The 22,001-nt window shown below is 49.1% G+C and overlaps 1 long non-coding RNA gene across 1 annotated transcript; it reads right to left on the bottom strand.

The window, feature by feature from the left end:
* Positions 1-102: 102 nt before the first annotated feature.
* On the bottom strand, positions 103-6,283 carry LOC309621560. The gene is made up of 3 exons (XR_014240090.1): positions 4,344-6,283; positions 1,595-3,540; positions 103-444 (listed from the first exon to the last, which is right to left on the bottom strand). It is a non-coding gene; the product is annotated as an uncharacterized lncRNA (long non-coding RNA).
* Between the last annotated feature and the right edge of the window lie 15,718 nt (positions 6,284-22,001).

Below are 22,001 nucleotides of genomic sequence, written 5' to 3'. Positions count from 1 at the left end.
ACCCCTAACCCTAACCCTAAACCCTAACCCTAACCTTAACCCTAACCCTAACCCTAACCCTAACCCCTCACCCCTAACCCCTAGCCCTAACCCTAGCCCTAAACCCTAAACCCTAAACCCTAAACCCTAACCCTACTATCTGCCCTCTGCCCAACACCCTCCCAGGTGTTGGAAATGCAATGAAAATACTCCATAACATGCGCACCTGGTCGGCACATTCTTAACAAAAGGTTTTTTACATTTTCACCAGTAGTTTCTCCTTTAGGTCATCACTTGCCAATTAATGACCATGCTGTTTAGGAAGCTCATTAAAAACCCAGGAGTCACGGTTCCCGTCAGGCTCTCCTGTTCTCCCTCGGGCACTCTTCCACCCTCTCTAGGTTTCAATTTCCTCATCTGTAAAAACACGGGCATCTGACTATAATTCATTCCAGGAACTCGAGCCTATTGAGAGAGGGAGGAAATAGCTAATCTGGTTTTTGGATGATAGACCAAAAACCAGATTTAAACAAAAATATTTCATTGCTGGTTTTCATTCAAACAGACAGGTATAATGAAGGAAGGAATCCCCCTGGCCCTCCAGGAGTTGCCTGGGGACTAGTCTGCGAAACACTTATACATCAAGAGATGACTCTGAGCTGGAATTCTACAAAAGAAGAGTAGAGCAACCCACTACAGCTTTATAACCCCTCAGCCGCAGGAGGAGAATGGCTGCAGGCTGCTGAAAGCCAGCAGCATTGACAAATTAACTCCCCCAAGCCTTTGCCAAACTACAGTGGTACCTCTGAGTTCTCTGTTTCCTTCTCTATTCTGACTCTTTTCTCAATAAATGCACATTTCTTAATATAGTGTCACAGTGGAAGCAAAACAGACCTTCAATTTTCAGACCTCAATTTATAAAGCAAAGGTTCTGGGGGTTTTGTTTTTAAATTAAAGGACAACATAATTTGAAAATTGTACAGGTTCTAATTCTTCAGTTCCAAGACACCAACACACTGCATGTGGTCCCCATGGAAAGGCCCCTCTCAGCAGAAGTGCCACCGATTCCACAACGAAAGGGCAGCAAGGTACCCTTCTCGCTTCTCTGCTGCCTGGATGGCCCCCATGTTTTTCAATCCATGCCCCCTGGCAAGTTTCTAAGTTGCAGTTCTGAGACCCTTCCCTTTCCCATCCCAGCAGGTGGCCAAGGGCATGCCGGGGCTGGAGACGTGCAGGAAGCAGAGCTGGGCCAGCTGGCCAGAGTGGTGTTTGTGGGTTCACAGCAGGAGAAATCACCATGCAGGATAAATCCCTTGGCCTTGCCCTAAGCCAAGGGCAAGTCTTTCAGGGCTACGGGCCCTCTCAGGTTCTCCTTGCAGAGACCTCGCGTGGGGCACTTGGCTACTTGGGAAAACCACGCGCGGGAGCAAGCTTTACACCAACAGATGTTTTGTAAAATTGGACGGGGTAGGCTCGGGCCTGTCCTCAAAGCCGCTACTCAAAGGCGAGCCCTTCCTGTGGCCGCCAGGTTAGGTGGCGCCGTGACTGTGCCGAACAGCTCTGGTGTGAGTCGTGGTTCCCTCCTCCACCCACCCCCACAAGCCCGTCTCCTTACCTGCGGTCCGCGACCCTCCGCTCCGCGCTCGGATGCCGCTGCGGTGCCAGGGACCCACGGGAGGGGTCGTTCCCGGCCGCCGCGCGCTGGCTCCCTGGACCCGTGCCGGCTCGCCGGGGGCCGACGGCGAGGAGCCCCGAGGACGCCCCGCGCCAGGTGCGCTCCGGCCGGGACGCCCACTTCCGGGAGAGGCGCGCGGACCGCCGGCACGCTCAGGTGAGCCGCAGCCAATGCCGAGAGAGACCCGCCCCGCCGGCGCCGCGTCCGCGCGGCACAGCACGGTCTAGACGCTCCGGGCACGGGCGCCTGGGGCCGGGCGTCCCCTCTCCTGCGAGCGCGAGGCAGGAAGCGGCGCCCCTGCGAGGCCGCTAGCGATGCCCCGGCGCGTGGGCCCCTGCGGCGCAGAGACCGCTCCAGGCTGGACTCAGCGAGGCCAAGGCCGCCAGGACGAGTGCTTGGCGGGACCCGGCTTGGGCGGCGGAGCTGCAGGCCCCCGCAAACAACCCAATTTTTTAAATGGAAAAAGGACTTGAAAAGACCCTTGTCCAGATAAGACATACAAATGGTCAACAAACACCTGAAGAGATGTTAAACATCGTTAGTCACGATGGAAATGCACATTAATACCACAACGCCATACCCCTCCACAAACACTAGAAGGCCTATAATCAAGAAAATTAAAAATAACAAATTTTGGCAAAAATGTAGAGAAATTGATACAGAGTTTCCCATGGGGAAAATGAATGGGTCCAGGAGATGGATGGTGAGAATATTTGTACAACAATGTGAATGTAGTCAATGCCACAGAACTGTATACTCAAAATGGTTTAAATGTTAAATGTTAGTTTTAATCACAATGAAAAAAATGAATGAAGCACTGATAATACATGTTAGAACATGGATGAACACTGAAAACATTCTAAGTCAAAGAGGTCATGCAGAAAAGGTCACCCAGATCATACTTATCTCGTGTGTTTTAAATCCATAAAGGTTTTGAAAATGAGGGAAAGTCTCAGTAATGGTTTCAGAGAAAGAAAACTGGATCAGAATGGGAAAAGACATTTCCATAGAGTTGGGGAGATGGTGAATGTTGAAGTGGGCCCGTGGATAGGATTATAAGGTGGAACCATAAAATTTCGTCTTTGAGTCTTTATGTGCTGGTTCCCTGGGAGAGGACCCCAGTATTGCATAAAACACACTGGAGTAGTTTATGTGAGGTGGTGTGTTTTGTACTGCTGCTTATAGTTTTTTTATACACTTGAAATTACTGGGAAGTACATTACTTTTCAAAAGAACCATGTCAAAACCATGCCCAAAAAAAGCAGAGAAGACATCAAACTTCATAATAGAGGCCAAGCCTTAACCAGATCCAGTTCACCTAAAGTGGTGACGCTCATCATTCTTGTAGGGTCCACGTGTTATTAACAGGCACCATGGGAAGATTATATTAGGAGCCACTATGTCTTGGGTGCTGCGGATGACCTGGCTGTAGTAGAAACAGTGGGATATCTGAATTCTAGTTTCCACATCAAACCACCAAAAACCTGTTAGAACTAATAAAGGAATTCAGTAAAGCTGCAGGGTAAAAAATCAGTACACAAAAATCACTTCTCTTTCTTTTTGTTTTTAATAATTTTTTTTAAAATGTTTATTTATTTATTTATTTATCTTTGGCTGCATTGGGTCTTCATTGCTGTGCACGGCCTTTCTCTAGCTATAGCAAGCAGGGGCTACTCTTCGTTGCGGTGCACGGGATTCTCATTGCGGTGGCTTCTCTTGTTGCGGAGCACAGGCTGTAAGAGAGCAGGCTTCACTAGTTGTGGCACACGACCTCAGCAGTTGTCGCTCGCGGGCTCCAGAGCACAGGCTCAGTAGGTGTGGCGCACGGCCTTAGTTGTTCTGTCGCATGTGGGATCTTCCTGGACCAGGGCTCGAACCCGTGTTCCCTGTATTGGCAAGCAGATTCTTAACCACTGAGCCACAAAGGAAGCTCTAAAAATCACTTGTCTTTCTATACACTAGTAATGTGCCATCAGAAAGAGAAATGAAGAAAACAATCCCATTTACAATTGCATCTAAAAAATACCTGGGAATAAATTTAACCAGGGATGTGAAAGCACACTAAAAACTGTAAAACACTGATGAAAGAAACTGAACAGACACAAATGAATGCAAAGCTATCCCGTGCTCATGGATGCAAAGAACACTGTTAAAATGTCCATTCTACCAAAAGCAATGTTCAAATGCAAAGCAAGCCTGGTCAGAACTCCAATGGCATTCTTCACAGAAATATAGCAAACGTTCCTAACATTTGTGTGGAAACACAAAGGCCCCTGAATAGCCAAGCGAGTCTGAGAAAGGAGAACAGGCTGGAGGCATCTCCCTCCCTGACTTCACACTACATTACGAAGCTACAGTCACCAAAAAGTGTGGAATTGGCACAAAAACAGGCACGCAGACCAGAGGAACAGGACAGAGACCCAAGAAATAAACCTACGGTTATGCGGTAAGTTAATTCACAAGAAAAGAGCCAAGAACATACACTGGGGAAACAACAGTCCCCTCAATAAATGGTGCTGTCAAAACTGGACACCACACACCAAAGAACAATGCACTCTGTCTACACCACACAAAAACTGGCTAAAAACCCAGTGTTCCACATGAAGCCCTTCCTCTCCTGGGTCCTCTGAGGACAGACACCCTCAGCACTCAACCAGACACAAGAACCTTCTCCCCCACTTTTCCTCACCTTTTCCTTTAGCAGCGTCACCTCCCAGCAGGTCCAGAGGACACCTGGCTTCTGTCAGGGTGAACCGGACCCCACAGTGTCCCAAAGCCCCAGTGGGTCCTGAGAAGACCCGGCTTCTGCTACATCAGTTCTGCTGTGGAAATTCAAATTGAAATAGAGCCAAATGACCCATGAATTCTCCAAAATAGTTAAGGAGCAATTAACTAGAAACCATAAGAAATGAAATGATTATAGACACAAACTTTACTTATTTTTTTTAATATTTATTTATTTAGCTTCGCTGGATCTTAGCTGTGTCACATTGGACCTTTTTCTTTTTTAAGTTGCAGCATGAGAACTCTTAGTTGAGGCACATGGGATGTAGTTCCCTGACCAGGGATGGAACCCAGGCCCCCTGCACTGAGAGCACGGAGCCTTAGCCACAGGACCACCAGGGATGTCCCTAGACACGAACTTTAAAACTTATGCCAAATTCACACAAATTTATTCACAGACATTTCAAATGCAAGGCTATGAAAATTACAGAGAAACATAGAAGAAAATCTACATGACCTTGGGTTTCGTCTATAGATCACGAGCTTTGAGTTTTAACATACAAGGCCAATCACAAAAGAAAAAAAATATGCTGGACTTTATAAAATTAAAGATTTCTACTCTCAAAGACCTTATTCAGAAAGTCAAAATGAGGCAGGAGATAAATACTCTCCAGCCTACACATTTACAACTGGCCTCCGGTTCACACTTCCTGGGGTGAGAAAAAAATGGGCTCCAGGCTGGACATTCATTACCAGCCCCCTGTTTACATTTCCTGAAGCAAGAGACAAACGGGCTCTAGGACTACATATTTATGACCGGACTCCTGTCTATATTTCGAGGTCTGCACCTCGATATGAAAACCAGCAACAAAAATAGCGTAAATAACCAGACATTGGACATTTTTATGGGAGGGACAGAGTGGGACTAAACCCTGCTAAAAGATCAAGAGGTCATACATTTCTCATCCTTGGGGCAAGGGAAACATTGCACATGTGCAGAAAGGTTCCTTGGGGGTCAAAAAGGAAGGGGCACCACCCCAAAATAGGTGATGCTAAGGTCGTCCTTGGCCAGAGGTGAACAGAGACGCAGAAGAACTGCCCTACATAAGTGACTTAACCGCCTCTCTACTGCACTCCTCCTCATTAGGCAGGGTGTCCACACCCTTTCTCTCCGGGTGTGCATCTCTGCCTTGCTTCTGTCTTAACAAACTGTTTCTCTGTGTGCTCTCCCACTTGTTGCTGTGCTATGTCTCTAATAATAAACTTTGTACCTGTTTTTCCAGTTTTTACCTCTATGAGAAATGCATTTTTCGCTGGGGGCAAGAGCTAGCGGAGGTGGTGGCTAGGATTCCTGGTTTTCATCCAGGCTACCCAGGGTCAATTCCTGGGCAGGGAATGAAGATCTCGCTTCATGCCACCACTCACTGCTGCCTCTCCAAGATAAAAAAGACAAGCCACAAACTGGGAGAAAAATACTTGTAAACCACATATCCAGTAAAGGACTTGGACTCTAAATGGACAAAGACCTCTAAAACAACCCCATTTTAAAAATGGGTAAGGATTTGAACACACACCTGGCCAAAAAAGATATACAGCTAATAAAAATCATACAAAAATTATACATATACTATTAGGGATTTCCAAAATAAAATCGTGAGCCATCACAGCACACCTACTAGGATGGCTAAACTCCAACAAAACCATGGCAACACCGACTACTGGAGGCTGAGAAGTAACCTCTCCTCATAGCTGGGGTGCATGTACAGCCACGTGGCAAGACAGTTCCGCAGCTTTTTCCACAACTAATCAAGTCTCCCCTCGGGGTCCAACAATTATGCGTCCAGTATATAGGCAACTGCTTTTAAAATCTATGTCCAAAAGCAGACAAGGGTGCAATTATGCACAGCAGCACTATTCGGAATGGCTAAAAACCTGAAGAAATCAGGATATCCTTCACTAGATGACTGCATAAGCAAAGTGGAGGACATCCATGTCAAGGTAAGCAGAATACACCACGCCAATATATGTCTCTCTGGCATAAGGATTATTTCAGTCTCATTCAAAAAAAGAAAGATAGAAAAAACTGAGTAGAGACTGACCTTTTATGAAGGACATTTATAAGGAAATCCCCCCTTCCCCAAGGTCTTTTGTTTTTATCTGAAGATGGCATTTGGTATTTAAGGTGATGGCTTTGGCCATTTCAGGGAGTGACTCAGTTTTTCTGGGTATCTCTCCTGTATACAGGAGGTATACATGCTCTTAAACTTCTGTTTTTCTCCTGTTAATCTGGCTTTTATTACGGGGCAGGGGTGGGACTCAACCAAGAACCTAGAAGGACAGAGTGAAAATTGTTTTTCCTTCCATACACATGCAATGGAATACTACTGAGCAGCAGAAAGAAATGAACCATCAACCCATGGAAAGACATGGATAAATCCTCAGTATATACTGCTACGTGAAAGCATCCAGGCTGAGGAGGCTGCACACAGTATGACCCCATTGGTGACATTCTGGGACAGGCAGAACTACACAGATGATAAGCAGATCATGGGGAGGGGGATTTGAAGTGTTCCATGTCATACTTTAGCATGGATACCTGTCACTATGCATTTGTCTAAACCCATAGATGTGTGTAGCCCAAGGGGTCAATCAAACTCTATTCAAATTTAGTTATTTACGGTGTAGGAGTATTACAAGATGGAATACTCAATGTGACAGAATCTAACTGTATTAGAAATGCATGGAAAAAACTCACTGTAGGGGATGGAGTAAAAGGTGCTGACCTAAGTTAACTTTGGAAATGAACGCAATCTCTAGACTAAATGCAAAATGTACACAAACGGGGCTTCCCTGGTGGCGCAGTAGTTGAGAATCTGCCTGCCAATGCAGGGGACACGGGTTCAAGCCCTGGTCTGGGAGGATCCCACATGTCGCGGAGCAACTAGGCCCGTGAGCCACAACTACTGAGCCTGGGCGACTGGAGCCTGTGCTCCACAACAAGAGAGGCCGCAATAGTGAGAGGCCCACGCACTGTGATGAAGAGTGGCCCCCGCTTGCCACAACTAGAGAAAGCCCTCGCACAGAAACGAAGACCCAACACAGCCAAAAATAAATAAATAAATCAATCTTTAAAATTAAAAGAAAAATAATGAAGTACAATATCAATATTTGAAAAAAAAAATGTACACAAACAGTGGACTTTATTTTATGGAGTTCTTTCTAGGGTGTAGCAGCTAACAATTCTGAAACCTCTGCACATGTAATCTGGAAAGGAGCAATGCATAAGTAAATGGCAGATAGTGGGCACCAAGCTCCTCACTGTGGGAGTGGGAAGTTACAAATAAGCAAGGGGAGAGACTCTGCCCTCACAATACTTGGCTGAGCTTCCTGGGAGCATGGTGTGGGGAGTTCACTGGCCATAGGAAATGCACAGATCTTTACACTGGGAAGGCTGTGAAGACATAGGAAACTCACACCCCATCTTTCCACCCATACCTGCTGCAAACACTCAGCCCTCTGTAATCAGCCAGTTGCACCTTTTTAGACATTCTTAGCCCCAGGCAGATAAAGGAGCGTGAGGGTCTTGAATTACCTCTAAGCTGTCCCAGAATCCAGGCCCTGGGGGATGGAGCCAGGATGGGGGTGCCTGGGCTCCTGACCAGCAGGTGAGAGGAAGGAGAAAGACCAGTCCTGAGGACAGAGGTTCCCTCAAGTCTGTGAGCCCTGGAGCCCTGATTGGATTCACCCCCAGTGGGGACATGGGTGGGGCCTGCAGTGGTTCTGTTTTCCACCCGGGCCCCTTTGATGAAACCACGGCAGCAATGGGCCCAGAAGTCTCTTGGTGGTGTTGCAAACTGACACAGCAGTTTTACGAAGGAACAGGAGAATGAAGCTGAGCTCCTGACGGCCACTTCTGGCTCTGAGTTCCTTCTGTCAGGCCCACAGAGACATCCGTGGAGTCTGCTGTAACCCACCTTCCCCAGCCTGGTCTTTCCTCTGTCTCCCTGCGATGAGTCCCGTGACATTTCCAGCCTGGAACCCTCTCCCAGGCCAGACGCCTCTGTCCAGTCACTGCACCCCCATCTCACCTTGGGGGCTAACAGGGCCCTCAGGGGACCGGGATCCTGCAGCTTCCCACACCCAGGAGCAGCCCCACCTTCCCTGGTTGCTGAGCCCAGACACCGGGTGTAACCGAGCAGGACCCTACGGAGCCTTCCCAGGACAGACCCACCCCCCCCATATCCTCTGCTGTAGCTCCTCTCTGAAGTACCTGGATAACAGCATCTGATGCACGCTTCCTGAGTTGTTTTACAGACTTCTACCAGATGGAAGACATTAACTACTGTACTTGATGATCAAGAGCCCCCAGACCTACTGGCACCTAAGAATTGATACTGTTCACCACCCTGTTACCTCACTATCAACCAACGAGAGAATTGTGCACCAGCTGATCTCATACCCTGCGACCCCCTCCTCCAAATTCACACTAATTCCCCTCTACACCCACAGCCCTGGCCCAAGCCCGATCTAGTGCCTGGTTCCTCCATCAGGCCCTGACAAAGTTCCCTGTCCCCACGGTGCATCTCACATCCCACCCCAACATGGTCTTTCTGAAGCATAAACGAGACTGTGACTCTCTCCCACATGTAATCCCCAAATGTTTCCCCACTTTCGCTAGAGTATCTGCTGGGAGAGACATCTGCCAAGGCCCTGAGAGTCCCCGGCATCCCTACTGGGCTGGTGGCTCTTGGTTCCCTGATACTGACCACCTCAGCAGGCCGGGCGAGTTGGCACCAAACCCCAGAACTGCTCACCTCAGGATGGGGCTGGTACTGCTGCTGCCTGATCAAAGAGAGCAGAGAAGGGTTCCCCAACTGGGACACAAACACTGCACGAGTGGCCTCTCCCTTAGCTATCGCATGATCCCCATTGGACTTGAGGGAAGGAAGGACCCAGGCACGTTAGTTCCTAAGCAGGATGCTGTGGGCTCAGTTGTGTCCCCCCAAAATTCACATGCTGAATCCCTAACCCCCAGGACCGCAGGATGTGGTGGTATTTGGAGATGCAGTTTTTAAAGAGGTGATCAAGTTAAAATGATGTCACTAGGGTGGATCCTAATCCAATAAGACTGATGTCCTACCACAAGAGATTACGACACAGAGATCATGTGAAGAGAAGATGGCTGTCTACACACCAAGGAGAGAAGCCTCAAGGAAAAACCAGCCTGCAGACACCTTGATCTCAGACATCATCCAGGACTAGGAGGTAGGTCTGTTGTTCAAGCTCCCCGGTCTGTGGTGTTTGTTATGGCAGCCCCGAGCAGACTCACACACAGGGTAAAGAAGGTCTCACACTAGATAGCTCACTCTCCATTCCCCTGTATGTGAGTGACAGTAGCCTCAGGAACTGAGGAAGGTGTGCCCGAGGAAAGGCACAAGATATGAGATTTTAGGCATAACACGACTGCACTGATATTTTTATTTCCTTTTTAAAATATTTTTTAAATCTTTATTTATTTATTTTTGGCTGCATTAGGTCTTCATTGCTGCACACGGGATTTCTCTAGTTGCAGCAAGGGGGGCTTCTCTTCACTGCGGTGCACGGGCTTCTCATTGCGGTGGCTTCTCTCGTTGCGGAGCATGGGCTCTAGGCGTGGGGGCTCAGTAGTTGTGGCACACGGGCACAGCTGCTCTGCGGCATGTGGGATTTTCCCGGACCAGGTCTCGAACCCGTGTCCCCTGCATCAGCAGGCAGATTATCAACCACTACACCATCAGGGAAGCCCCACGACTGCACTGATCTTAAACGAGCCTGATCTACATTCACACGAGATGGTTTTGTCCTGTATATACACCCACATTAGCACCTTCAGTCTCAAGGGTAGACCTGTGGCTTCACCACTTCCACTGAGAGCATTACCTTAATCTGCTCTGAACCACCTCCTATAGGATTTCCAGAACCACAAAGCATCAGAGACTGCATGCTGCTGTGTAATCATGTTTCACAGGACCCAGAGGCTGTGTGCCAGCTTCCGGGTGACCCTGCCACAGCAGAGCCGCCCAGCTGTCCACCAGAACCCACGTCCCTTTCTCCTGTTCACAGCCAGCCTGCACCTCCCAGCTTTCCCACCCATTGCAGCCCAAAGGGCAACTGGTGGAGGTGGTGAGATCCTTGGCCAGCCTGTGTCCTAGGGTGGATGGCATGCTGCCATGTGGTCACCCCATCCCCTGCTGGTTGGAGCCCTCCACCTGAAAGCAGGGAAGAGAAACAAGGAGGACAGAGCCTGGGCCCCAGCACCCACCTGCCCTGAAGTATCACAAGAAAGGGACAGAGACATCTTGAGCTTCAGCCCATTTTGGGGGGGACACTTTGTTCCAGTAACAAACCTTTGCTTTAAGAACCAAGGTGCGTTACAGATCCCTCCCCAACTGTAACAGAAAGTGAGGCTTAATTTCATCACAGAATAAAGTTATGAGGAACTTACAGGCCTAAGAAACTTAGGTTTGGGATACTCAATTAGTGAAGAATCTAAACAGAGTTTGGGCTTGGAGCAGTAAATTAAAGAAGTAACCAAGGGTTGTTCATATAGGCTTCTGCACCTTTCACATGAGAGACTTATTTCCTGCTTTCAAGGAGATAGAGAGTCAGAGTGTCCCTCTTGCATCAGCCATTTATTAAGGAACTGTAATTCAAAGTAATCGATATGCCACTGTGGAGCAGCCCTCCCTGAGACCCAACAATACACAGAGGTGGGAATACATGCATATATTTCCTTGCATTATCAGCTGAGCACTTTTAGCTCCTATATGTAACTTTTTAATAACATTCTCTAGTAAAAGGAACCAGAGCTCTTTGAAATAATGGCTGACACTAGGACTGACACAGTAAATATATGAACCAGGACAATCTTGAATCTTATATCAGAAAATAAGGAAGTACCAAGAAAAAAAATCCACAGGATGGAATGATGTCAAAGGAAAACAGGAACCAATGGAAAGAGCTCTCAATAGCCAAAGTAGGAATGAAATTAGCAACAAAATCTGGACTGCTGGATTATAACAAAAAGTTAAAAAAACAAAGCAAAACAAAAAATACTATCCACAGATGTCCATGCTGGTAAAATAAGTAACTGCACAGGGTTTTGTTTGTTTGTTTGTTTTAATGAATAGGGTTGAATAGAAATCTCCTATGTGGAAGTCCAAATAATTGATGTGGACACTCAGCCATCCATGGATTGTGGAGGTGGAGATAACTCCTGTCTCCATAAGTGCTGGTTCCCAAAGTAGCTTCCTCCTGAAGAAGACACACAGCACGGAAATGGGAAAAACTTAACTTCATTGTGGGGAAATCTGAAAAACTACCTCAGCCAGGTGACCAAAGTTAATATTAACAGTGATAAGTTGCCCTGAGAGCCTGTTCCCTCGATATAAAGTGATGAGAAAGCACTTTACCTCTGTGATCTGCTTACTCAAAACGCATAACTCAAGCCTAATCCTGAGAAAAACACCAAGTAAATTCCAATGCGGGACAATCAACAAAATACCTGACCAGTACTCCTCACCAATGTCAAGGTCATAGAAACAAGCAGAGACTCAGAAACTGTGAAAGCCCAGAAGAGCCTGAACAGACATGATGACTAAATGTCACATGATACCCTGGATGGCATCCTGGAAGAGAAAAAGTTAGAATGAAGGAAACCCAAGTGAAATATGGATGTCAGTTAATAATAAGGTACTGATATTTTATCATTAATTGTGACAATTCAGTTTAAAACTAGAATGAGAAACCTATTGCATCACACTAGAAATCTAGATGAAATGGGTAACCTCCTAGTAAAAACACACATTAACAAAATGGAACGTAATAAAGGAAAATACAAACAGAACAGTTAGCCACCAAAAGACCTCTTCCCCATTTTGCTTCTCCTTTCATTGTTCCGGGATTTCACTCTCCTGGGACAGGGAAGGAATGGAGACAGAGCAAGCTGGCAGTTCCCCTAAGTTTGGACCGCACTCAGTGTCTTCATCTCGCCCAGCCATGCCCCATCCAGTAGGGCACCCAAGGGAGTCTCAGGGATTATTGGTTCTGATGTTATCAGCTATGACTTTTGTGATTCCAATGGACTGGACACACTTACTAAAGTACAATAAATCATTATTTTTAAATGATATAAATAAATTAATAACTGCAAGAGACAGGTTTAAGAGTGGATTTGGACCTGGCAGTTCTGGTGGCTCACTCTCTTGCAGTGTGATCTGGTCTCCCTCCAATCCTTTGTGCTGCTCAATGCCTTCGGGTGGCCCCATTCACAGGAACAGTCTCTCTCACTGCATCCAGGGCTTCCAGAAACTGCAGGCGACACCCACTCAATGTCCATTTTAACAGAAAAGAAGAGGTTCAGTTAAGGTCAGTGACTGTGGTCACCCATCCAGGGCTCTTGCTGTCCTCCCTTGATGGCAGGAAGCTCTTCCACTAGCTAAAATAGCAACTTTGCTGTTGGTGGTAAACTCAAGACTCTTGCTTTGGGCATGGGGGCCTCACATCAGAGGCTGGCCCTGATTGCCTGTGTACCTCAAAAGGCACACAGACTTCATTTGTGTCCCTGGGAGGTGGGAGCCCAGGAGTCACACCTGCCCTCTGACTATATTAATCACCCATCTCCACAGAACACATTTGCTCATTTTCCAGTCTCTGCTCTCTCCTTTACAGAGAACAGAAACCAAATGGTAGGTGGTAAGGAAACTGTTACGCAACGGAGCAGTGTCTCACGGATTATTCTATACCGTGGAATCCACAGTTGGCTGGCTTTCCGGTGGCCGCAGGGACTGGGCCCAGGATGCACGTGGCTCCTGGAGACCACGTGGCCTCAGAGTGAGAACACCAGGTGGGAAGCCACTTGCTCCCATACCTCTGATTTTTAATGAGTATGAATGTCAAAGGTTTGCAACAACCCGAAGGCCAGAGGATTGCAGGGCCACGGTCTGCTGTATGCTGGTTGTGGCCAGGGCCACACTCAATGTCTGGAGGGTTTCTTCCTCTCGGAAGGCTGAGAGGCTATGAGGGAGGAGGCCCTTTTCTCAATCACGTGGATGTAGCGAACTGAAACATCCCAAGGGGCCGTCTACGCTGCCCAGGTAGCTGTTCAATTGCCCAGCAGCAAGGTCAGCTCAGTGATTGGCCACAGGGGCTTGACAGGGCCCAGGCAGGCCTGAGCTGGAGGACCACAGATGCCTGCCTGGATGGTCAGGGGTCAAGGGATATTCTGAGATTTTATTATCTACTACTGCCCACTCAAATGGGACAAAGGATGCAGTCAGTCCTGAAGGGCACCGCCAGCCCTCAAGAAGGCAGCATATGGGGGCTGGCAGCGCTACAGCCTTGCATACATGCCAACATGTCCCACTCAGCGCACTGCGTGTCAGGGCTGGGCTGGAACCTGGGTCCAGCCCCACCCTCCCCAGGTTGGCGTCAGGGGACCTTCCTGACTTCTGAGGCCCTCCACAACCACAGACTGAGATTAAGTTGGCGATGAAACAGCCAGCAACCAGAGCAGACATTTCATTCATCTTCTTTAGAGTCCAGGATGCGGAGAGGAAGCAGAGGCGGAGCAGAAAACCAACAGTCCAGCTCGACCCCGCGTCACTTGTACCAGGTGAGTCTTGTCCATCGTGGAGGCTCAGATAGAAGACAGAGGGGAAGGCGAAGCAGGCCCATTAGATCGTGAACACTAGGTGTGTAAAGTATGAGTACTTTCTGGTTTTCTTTTTATTTACAGGAATTTCTATTTTTCAATCATTAAGATACACTATTAGTAAAATAAAAAGATTAAAATTGTGTACACCTTTTCACACGCCCCTCACTAAATGTGAATTCTCTAGAAGGTACACATCTTCTGAAATCTCTTCTTACAAGAGTCACGGATTTACTTACTAAAAGCTGGCTGGAATCAACACAGGTGACTTTGCAGTTTTAGGATTGCCTGGGTCCGTGGCTTGCCGGGCTGCAGTTCCTACTTTCCAGCTCTGTAAGATGCAGGTGGAGAAGCAAGGGTGAGACCTGTCTCTCTATGAGCTGTTCAGCTAGGACTCTGAGGTACCTACCTTGTGCAGCACTTGGTAGCAGAAGCACGGGTCACAGCAGGAACAGAGTACTTGGTCTCGGGCCTTAGATGACCCAGAGCGGACATTACATACTCAGCCAACAACCAGAAAAGAGAGTCCCTTTATTAAAAAAAAGAAAAAAAAAGACATTCAGCCAGCACCTGGGGTTCACCCAGGCCCGCTCTGACCTTCTGTTCCCCCTCTAATACAGGCCAACAAGATAGCTCTCGGCAAAACTGTGTCCCCACTGACCTCCCACCCACCTCAGTCAGGTCTTGCTGAACCCAGAGCACCAGGAATGCTGACCATCCTTGCAGTTTGGGGCCCCAAGGCTATAAGCTCACCCCAGTGGGCCAGCTCTCTGGGGTCCTTCCGGCACACTCCCGAGGGGAGTGATGGGGACGCAGCTGGAATCTGAGTCGCACAGTCTGCTCATTTCACCTTCACTCGTTACGAAAAAGGTCTTTACCCATGAAACATTCACCCCACTTTTGGTCCTTTAAAAAAACAAATTTTCTTAGGAACTATTACACCAAAGTATCTTCCGGAAAGCAAACGTTCAGCAATAAGATTTACTTCAGTACAATTTCATTTTATGTACATACAAGTGTACTTAAAGAGGACCATGTATAAAATGAGATGCCTAGTTTGCCATTTCTTTGAAGTCTGAGGCACCTGAGGTTTATGATTGTTCCTTTCATAGAGTACTGTATTCCCGCCTTTATCTCCAGACCCAAGGATGGGGAACAAAGGTGAAACAGGTCTGCACACTGCAAAATGTCTTCAGAAATCTGCAAACCCAGCTTCTTACAGGAGTTAAAGGTTAAGGACCAGGACAATGAAAGGGCGTGTGGGGGAAGGAATAGCAAGTAACCAAAACAAGGTGTCTGCGACCAGCCCACCTTCTCTGTCAGGAGTGTGCACCTGGAGCTGGTCTCTGTGTTTGGGGAGCCCTTGTGCTTCACAGAAGCAGTGCTGAGCCAGGGCGGAGCAGCTGGCCACAGGCACCACCTGCCAAGTACCCACTCTCAGTCCTGAGCTAAGCTTAAACCATAATTACATTTATTTACTTATTTACTGTGACAGGCAACGTGCTCAGTACTTGGAGTGACTATATTCCCCCCCATTTTATTGTTTTAAACCACTTTATGAAGGTATCAATGACATACAGAAAGCTGTACATGATTAATACATGCAACTTTGTGAGTATGGAGACAGATTACACCCATGAAACCATCACCACAATCTACACCGTAAACATATGTGTCACTCCAAAGGTGTCTTCCCGACCTATTCATTCCTTTATTATTACTCCTATTATCATCATTCTTTGTGTGTATGGTAAGAACACTTAAGATAGGAGCCATCCTCAGTAAATTTTAAGCACACAATACAGTATTGTTAACTACAGGCACCATATTATACAGCAGAACTCTAGAACTTGTTCATCTGGCATAACTGAAACTTTGTGCCCTTGCACTAGCACCTCCCAATTTCTCAGGGACTCAGACGGGGTGACCTGTTGCCTCGGGCCTTGACAGCTGGGAGGAGGCAGAGCCTTGGCGTCTTCCTGCTCTGTCCAGAGCTACGTGCGGTCAGCAAATGCTCTGCCCCTGGCCGCAGCCCCTTGCTCACACGCCCTGGTGTAAAACCCCAAGTTTAGACCCCAGGCCACCCATGCATGAGTGGCAGAAACCCTTCCCCAGGGACCTCCCTCTGCCTCCTTTTTCTAGTCTTCTCCCTCCCTCCCTCCCTCCCATGCCTCTCCTTGCTTCCCCGTGAAGGAGCTGGTGGAGAAAAGCAAAGCCCGGCAGCTACAATGACACACACACACACACACACACACACACACACACACAGTGCTCCCTGCGGTGAGGGCTGCTCTGAGTGGTCGGTGCATTCACACATTAAGCCTCATGACGACCTCGGGAGGGCAGTCCTCACTGTTCCCCCATTTCACAGATGAGGGCCCGAGGCAGAGGACAGCAGTAGCGCATCCACCCTCACACAGGATGAGGCCCAGACGCCCCTAACCTGTGGCTCACCTGGCTCCAGCCACAGCCGCCTCGGGTTCTCGCAGACTCTGCTGGGTCTTTTCCACAAATCCCTTCGACACCTACAGGCTCTTAACTAATCTACGAGGGCAAGTTACTCAAGTTCATCTGAAAAACACCCCCCGCAGGCTTCTAACCAGCTATGAGCAAGGGAAAAACTGAAGACAGATGGGAGAGCCCAGGTTACAGAAGAGGTTGAAGCAGCTGCTTCGTTGGCACAGTAGGAGAAGGGAGAGCTTGGCAAGGAAAAGAAGGTGCGTGGCTGGGAAGGAGGGGCGTGTGGACCCTCTCAAATCCCCGTCCTCCACTCAAGCACAGACTTGGACCAAGCCCAAAGCAATGTGAGGACTCTGCAGTCAACAGGTTGAAGAAGGCGTACACCCTGGACCAAGGCCAAGTGCCAGCCAATGTCTTCAGAAGGGAAGAAAAATATAAAGTAGGTAGCTCTGCTTGGAGTCTTTGAGATTGAGCTGCGAGGGGCAGACCCCAGCATCATGCCACTCCAGCACATGTTCATGCCCAGAGGTACATTCTTCATGGGGAACTGTGGACATTTGTGGAACATATCTTCCCTTTTTCTCCACAGAAGAACCTGAGAGTCAGAGAACTGAGATATCCCGTGGAGGAGCACACACCATTTACAGGTTGTAAATAGCTTCAGGAGGTCACCACTGCTGACCAAGCCCCAGCTGCATGTGCATTTAGGCACACAGGTGGGTCAAGAGTCAGGCAGGGTCCTTTTGCAAAGCTGCCTCGCTAAGCTTCCACTCTAATAAGGTTTTGGTTACAGAAATGCATACTCATGGCAGAAGTTTTTAAAATGCATAAGATAACTGAGAAGTAAAAATTCCCTGTTCTTCCCTCCCAAGAGATACCGCCACTAACCTACTGATCCATCCATCTCCTTTCAGCCTCAGGCTGAGCCCCTCTGACCTGGACGTCAGTCTGGCGTGGACACCACACCCCGCACGACCTCTTGATGTCCAGTGCGGAGTGGCCAGCGTGCTGGGGCTTGGGGATGGGGTGGTCTGCGCCTGGGAGAGCCTTCTGAAGAGGGCAGCTCCGAAAGGCACAGGCCGCGGGGCACGGTGTGAGGCTGTGTCTTGGTCACACCTCTGCTGCTGACCAGCGGGTCCTGGAGCCTCGCGACTCAGGGGCGCTCCGCACCGCAGCCGCCACCTCGCTGCTACTCGGCCTGATTCGTCTCTTTCTACCCCAAATACCACCCTGTGCGTTACCAGTGACACCAAGACCAAGCCTGCTAGCGCCAAATCCAGCAATCCCTCCTCCTGGCTTTGCAGACCCTGCTCTACAACAGCGGGGAGCACGGGGGTGAAGCGCACTCTGCGTGCACAGAATTCAGGGAGCTAACGAGGCCCTCAGGCCCCGACCCCTAAAGCCAGGGCACTGGGTCACTCACCAGCAGCGGACAGCAAAAGGCCCTTAAATCGGAGCAAGCTACAGGAGGGGACCATCGCCCCCTTGTGGGCAGGAAGGGGGTTGGGCTGTCTCCTGAGCTTCTCCTGGAGGCCAGCATTGCCACGTGCATAGGTTTCTCATCCTCAGCACTGCTGACATTCTGGGCTGAATCGCTCCCTGCGGTGGGTTTTGTCCTGGGCTTTGCAGTGTGTTTAGCAGTGTCCCTGGCCACTGGCCACTAGCCCACCCTCCAGACATTGCCAGGTGTCTCTGGGGAGGGAGGGTAAACTGTTCTGTTCAGGGACCCCTGCACTCACCCTGCCGCTCCGGCCAGCCCAGGGGCCACCGCGCCTGCAGGACTCACCTCCTAACCAGGCATACCGGGGAGGGGGGGCGGGGAGGGTACAGGCTGGAGTCTCTTCTCCCCCAGAGTTGGCATCCAAAAATCCTAACTGCTGATTCTGCAACTCCCATGAGGTTGACATTTCTCCCCTCTCTTATCAGGGGCTTGAAAACAATTTATCTCTCTGTGGTTTCATTATTAAATCCCTTTTCTTTCTGATGAAAATGCCTTTGGTCCCTAAATACATAGAAGTTTAAGATTTTAAGTGTACTGCTACTCCTATTTTAGATACTGATGACTATGAGGGCAAACCTAGGCCTTTTGGGAAACACATTTTTCTGGGTCTATAACATGTTTCCTTTTTGATACTGGGGGGCTCGGGTAGCAGTTTGGGATGGATTATTTGAAGCCAAAGATTTGAGGATTGCATCCTTACACCTGCCTATTTGCCCTCTCAGTCTCCATCTGAAACGAACCTGGATACATGGAAAGTGTGGACCTCGGCAGCCAGGATCTCAGTGAAGGGACTCCGCTGGCTGAGCTCTGTCCGTTCATGTGAAGGGCAAACTGCTCACTCCTGAACCTCTCCACCTTGGACCAGGTGTCGCATTGCAGAGAAGGTACAACCTACAGACACTTTTATTGGCAGACCTCTTTAAAGATTTCAAAGTGGGGCCACATGGTGTACGTTTGTTGCCAGGATTTCGCCATGCATACGGGAGGGTAGCGCTGTGGTGCCCACCTTACAAATAAAGAAAGCTGAGGCTCACTTAAGTGGCTTGCCCAAGTTGACCTAGATTCTGGTCTTTCATGGGATGCCTGCAGGACACACAACAGGAATATAAGGCCTCTACACACTCCCAACACCTCTGATGAGATGGCTTCTGCCGTCAGGCCCCCATTTCCCAGCGGACACGTAGCACACTTACACGTGCTTCCTAACAAGTGAAAAGAGACACGAGCTACACACTGGGCACTTCCCTGAATCAGCATCTCTACACGGGGTGTTCTGTGTGTAGCGAACTGCCTCAACTAAGGAATGCCTGAGTTAGGCCTCTGGGCCTGTGCTTGCTCCAAAAGCCTGCACTGTAACACGAAGAAATGTGCTTTACTCACAGTTGGAACGCCAGCCGACGTTCCCCTGGAGGCAGGGTGACTTCAGGTAGTAAGTCCTAGAAGGAATGCTTAGCAGAGTGCTTTTTCAGTAGAGCTCACAATAGGGCAATGAGGCACAATTCCATGGCATGTTAGATGGGGTAGAAACGTTTTCCTAAAGCTGCTGGAGTGCTGAAGAAATCCAGTTCTCTCAAGTAAGACTGTAGCATGTTGCCCTTTGCTCGGCATACACAGAAGGCATCTGAAGGGCCAACTGACCTGGCTGTTGCTCAGCAAACATAGAGGGGTCTGGGGGTACTCAGGGATCTGTAGGGAAAAGGTTGCCAAACAGGGGGCTTAGGAGTCCTGAAAAGGGTACTTCCTATAAAATAAAGCAGAAGAGTGACTAAGACATCATGGAAGAAGCTGCAAGACTCCCTTTCTGCACGGCTACTCACATCATTACCTCGAGGCCAGTACTCACGTTGAGTTTCCCTTTAGCTCTAGAGCGCGGCAGGATGAGCAACACCCCGGCGATGGAAGCACCCACCTTAGCTAGAGAAAACTCATTTTCTTCCTAGAGCCATGCCTACGGTGGCTAGTGGCCTGTCAACAGCAGTCAATTTCAAGTAGCTTCAAGGCAGCATGAATGGAGCTTTCCAAATGGGAAAGCAAGGCTAGTTCCATCAGGCCCCCATTTCCACGGGCACACGCAGCATACATCCCTGTGCTTTCTAACAAGTCCAAAGAGACACTGGTTACCCAGTGGTTCCTTCCCTGAATCAACTCCTCAAAGCAGGGTGTTCTGCAAACAGCAAACTGCTTAAACCAAGGAAATCCCCAGCTAGGCCTCCAGGCCCGTGGCTCTTCAAAAGCCTGCAGTGTTACACGAAGAACTGGGCTTTAGTTGCAGTCGGAACGCAAGCCGACATTCTCCTGGAGGCAGGGTGACTTCAGGCAGGGGGTCCCAGATTGAATGCGAAGCCGAGGGTTATTCTCGGTGCAGCTCAGACTAGGGCAATGAGTCACACTTGCACGGTATGTTGGACCTGCTAGAAAGGTGTTCGTCGACCTGTGGGAGTGTTGAGGAAATCAAGCTGTCCCAAGAAAGAGTGCAGTCTGTTGCCCTACACTCGGCATACACAGAGTGGCTCCGAAGGGCTACGGGCCTGGATGTGGCTTAGCAGGCCCATGGGGGCCTGAGGGTACTCAGTGTTCTTGCAGGGAATAGGGTGCCCACGCGGGGTTCCTAGATGTCCTGCAAAGCGTACTGACGTTAAAACAATGCAGAACACCGGCTACGGCCTCCTGGAAACTGCTGCACGCCTCCGATTCTGCATGGCAATTCAGGGCCTTACCTCGAGACAACTGCTCATGCTGAGTGTCCCTTTAGCGACACAGCATGGTAGGATGCTGACTTTCTCCTCGAGCAGAGTGACGTCAGGTACGAGGTCCTCGAAGAATGCTAAGCAGAGTGATTTCTCATGGCAGCTCAGACGGGGGCCATGACGAGCATTTCCATGGAACGTCGCACTGGCTAGAAATGTGGTCCTGAGGCTGTTCCAGTGTTCTGGAAATGTAGCTCTCCTTAAGGAACGAGCAGTGTGTTGCCCATCACTCGGCATAGAGAGAGGGCCTACGAGGGACCGACCTTTGGGCCTCGATGTTGCTCAGCAGGCCCACAGGGGTCTGGAGGTACTCACTGATCTTGGAGGGAAAATGATGCAAACCCGAGGGGCCTAGGAGTCCTGAAAAGGGTAGTTCATTTAAAATAAAGCAGAACAGGGGCTTCCCTGGTAGCGCAGTGGTTGAAAATCTGTCTGCCAATGCAGGGTACACGGGTTCGAACACCGGTCTGGGAGGATCTCACAGGCCGCGGAGGAACTGGGCCCGTGAGCCACAACTAATGAGCCTGCGAGTCTGGAGCCTGTGCTCCGCAACAAGAGAGGCCGCGATAGTGAGAGGCCTACGCACCGCGAAGAAGAGTGGCCGGAACTAACCGCAACTGTAGAGGGCCCTAGCACAGAAACGAAGACCAAACATAACAATCAATCAATCAATCAATAAATCTAAAAAAAACAATAAAAAATGAAAAAAATAAAATAAAATAAAGCAAAACAGCGACTAAGACTTCATGGAAAGAGCTGCATGCCTCCCTTTCTGCGCGGCTACACAGGGACTTACCTCGAGGCCAGTACTCACGTTGAGTTTCCCTTTAGGTCTAGAGCGTGGCAGGATGAGCTCCACCCCAGCCATCGAAGCACCTGGCTTACCTAGAGAAAACTCATTTGCTTCCTAGAGCCATGCCTACAGTGGCTAGTGGCCTGTCAACAGCAGTCAATTTCAAGTAGCTTCAAGGCAGCATGAACGGAGCTTTCAAAATGGGAAAGCAAGGCTACTTCCATCAGGCCCCCATTTCCACGGGCACACGCAGTATACATCCCTGTGCTTTCTAACAAGTCCAAAGAGACACAGGTTACCCAGTGGTTCCTTCCCTGAATCAACTCCTCGAATCAGGGTGTTCTGCAAACAGCAAACTGCCTCAACCAAGGAACGCACCAGCTAAGCCCCCGGGTCCGTGGCTCTTCAAAAGCCTACAGTGTTACACGAGG

Source organism: Balaenoptera borealis (genome assembly GCF_965194805.1).
Source record: "Balaenoptera borealis genome assembly, contig: HAP1_SCAFFOLD_687, whole genome shotgun sequence".
NCBI classification, from domain to species: Eukaryota; Metazoa; Chordata; class Mammalia; order Artiodactyla; family Balaenopteridae; genus Balaenoptera; species Balaenoptera borealis.
Note: the sequence above shows the minus strand (reverse complement) of the source record. Positions and strands in the feature narration are given on the sequence as shown.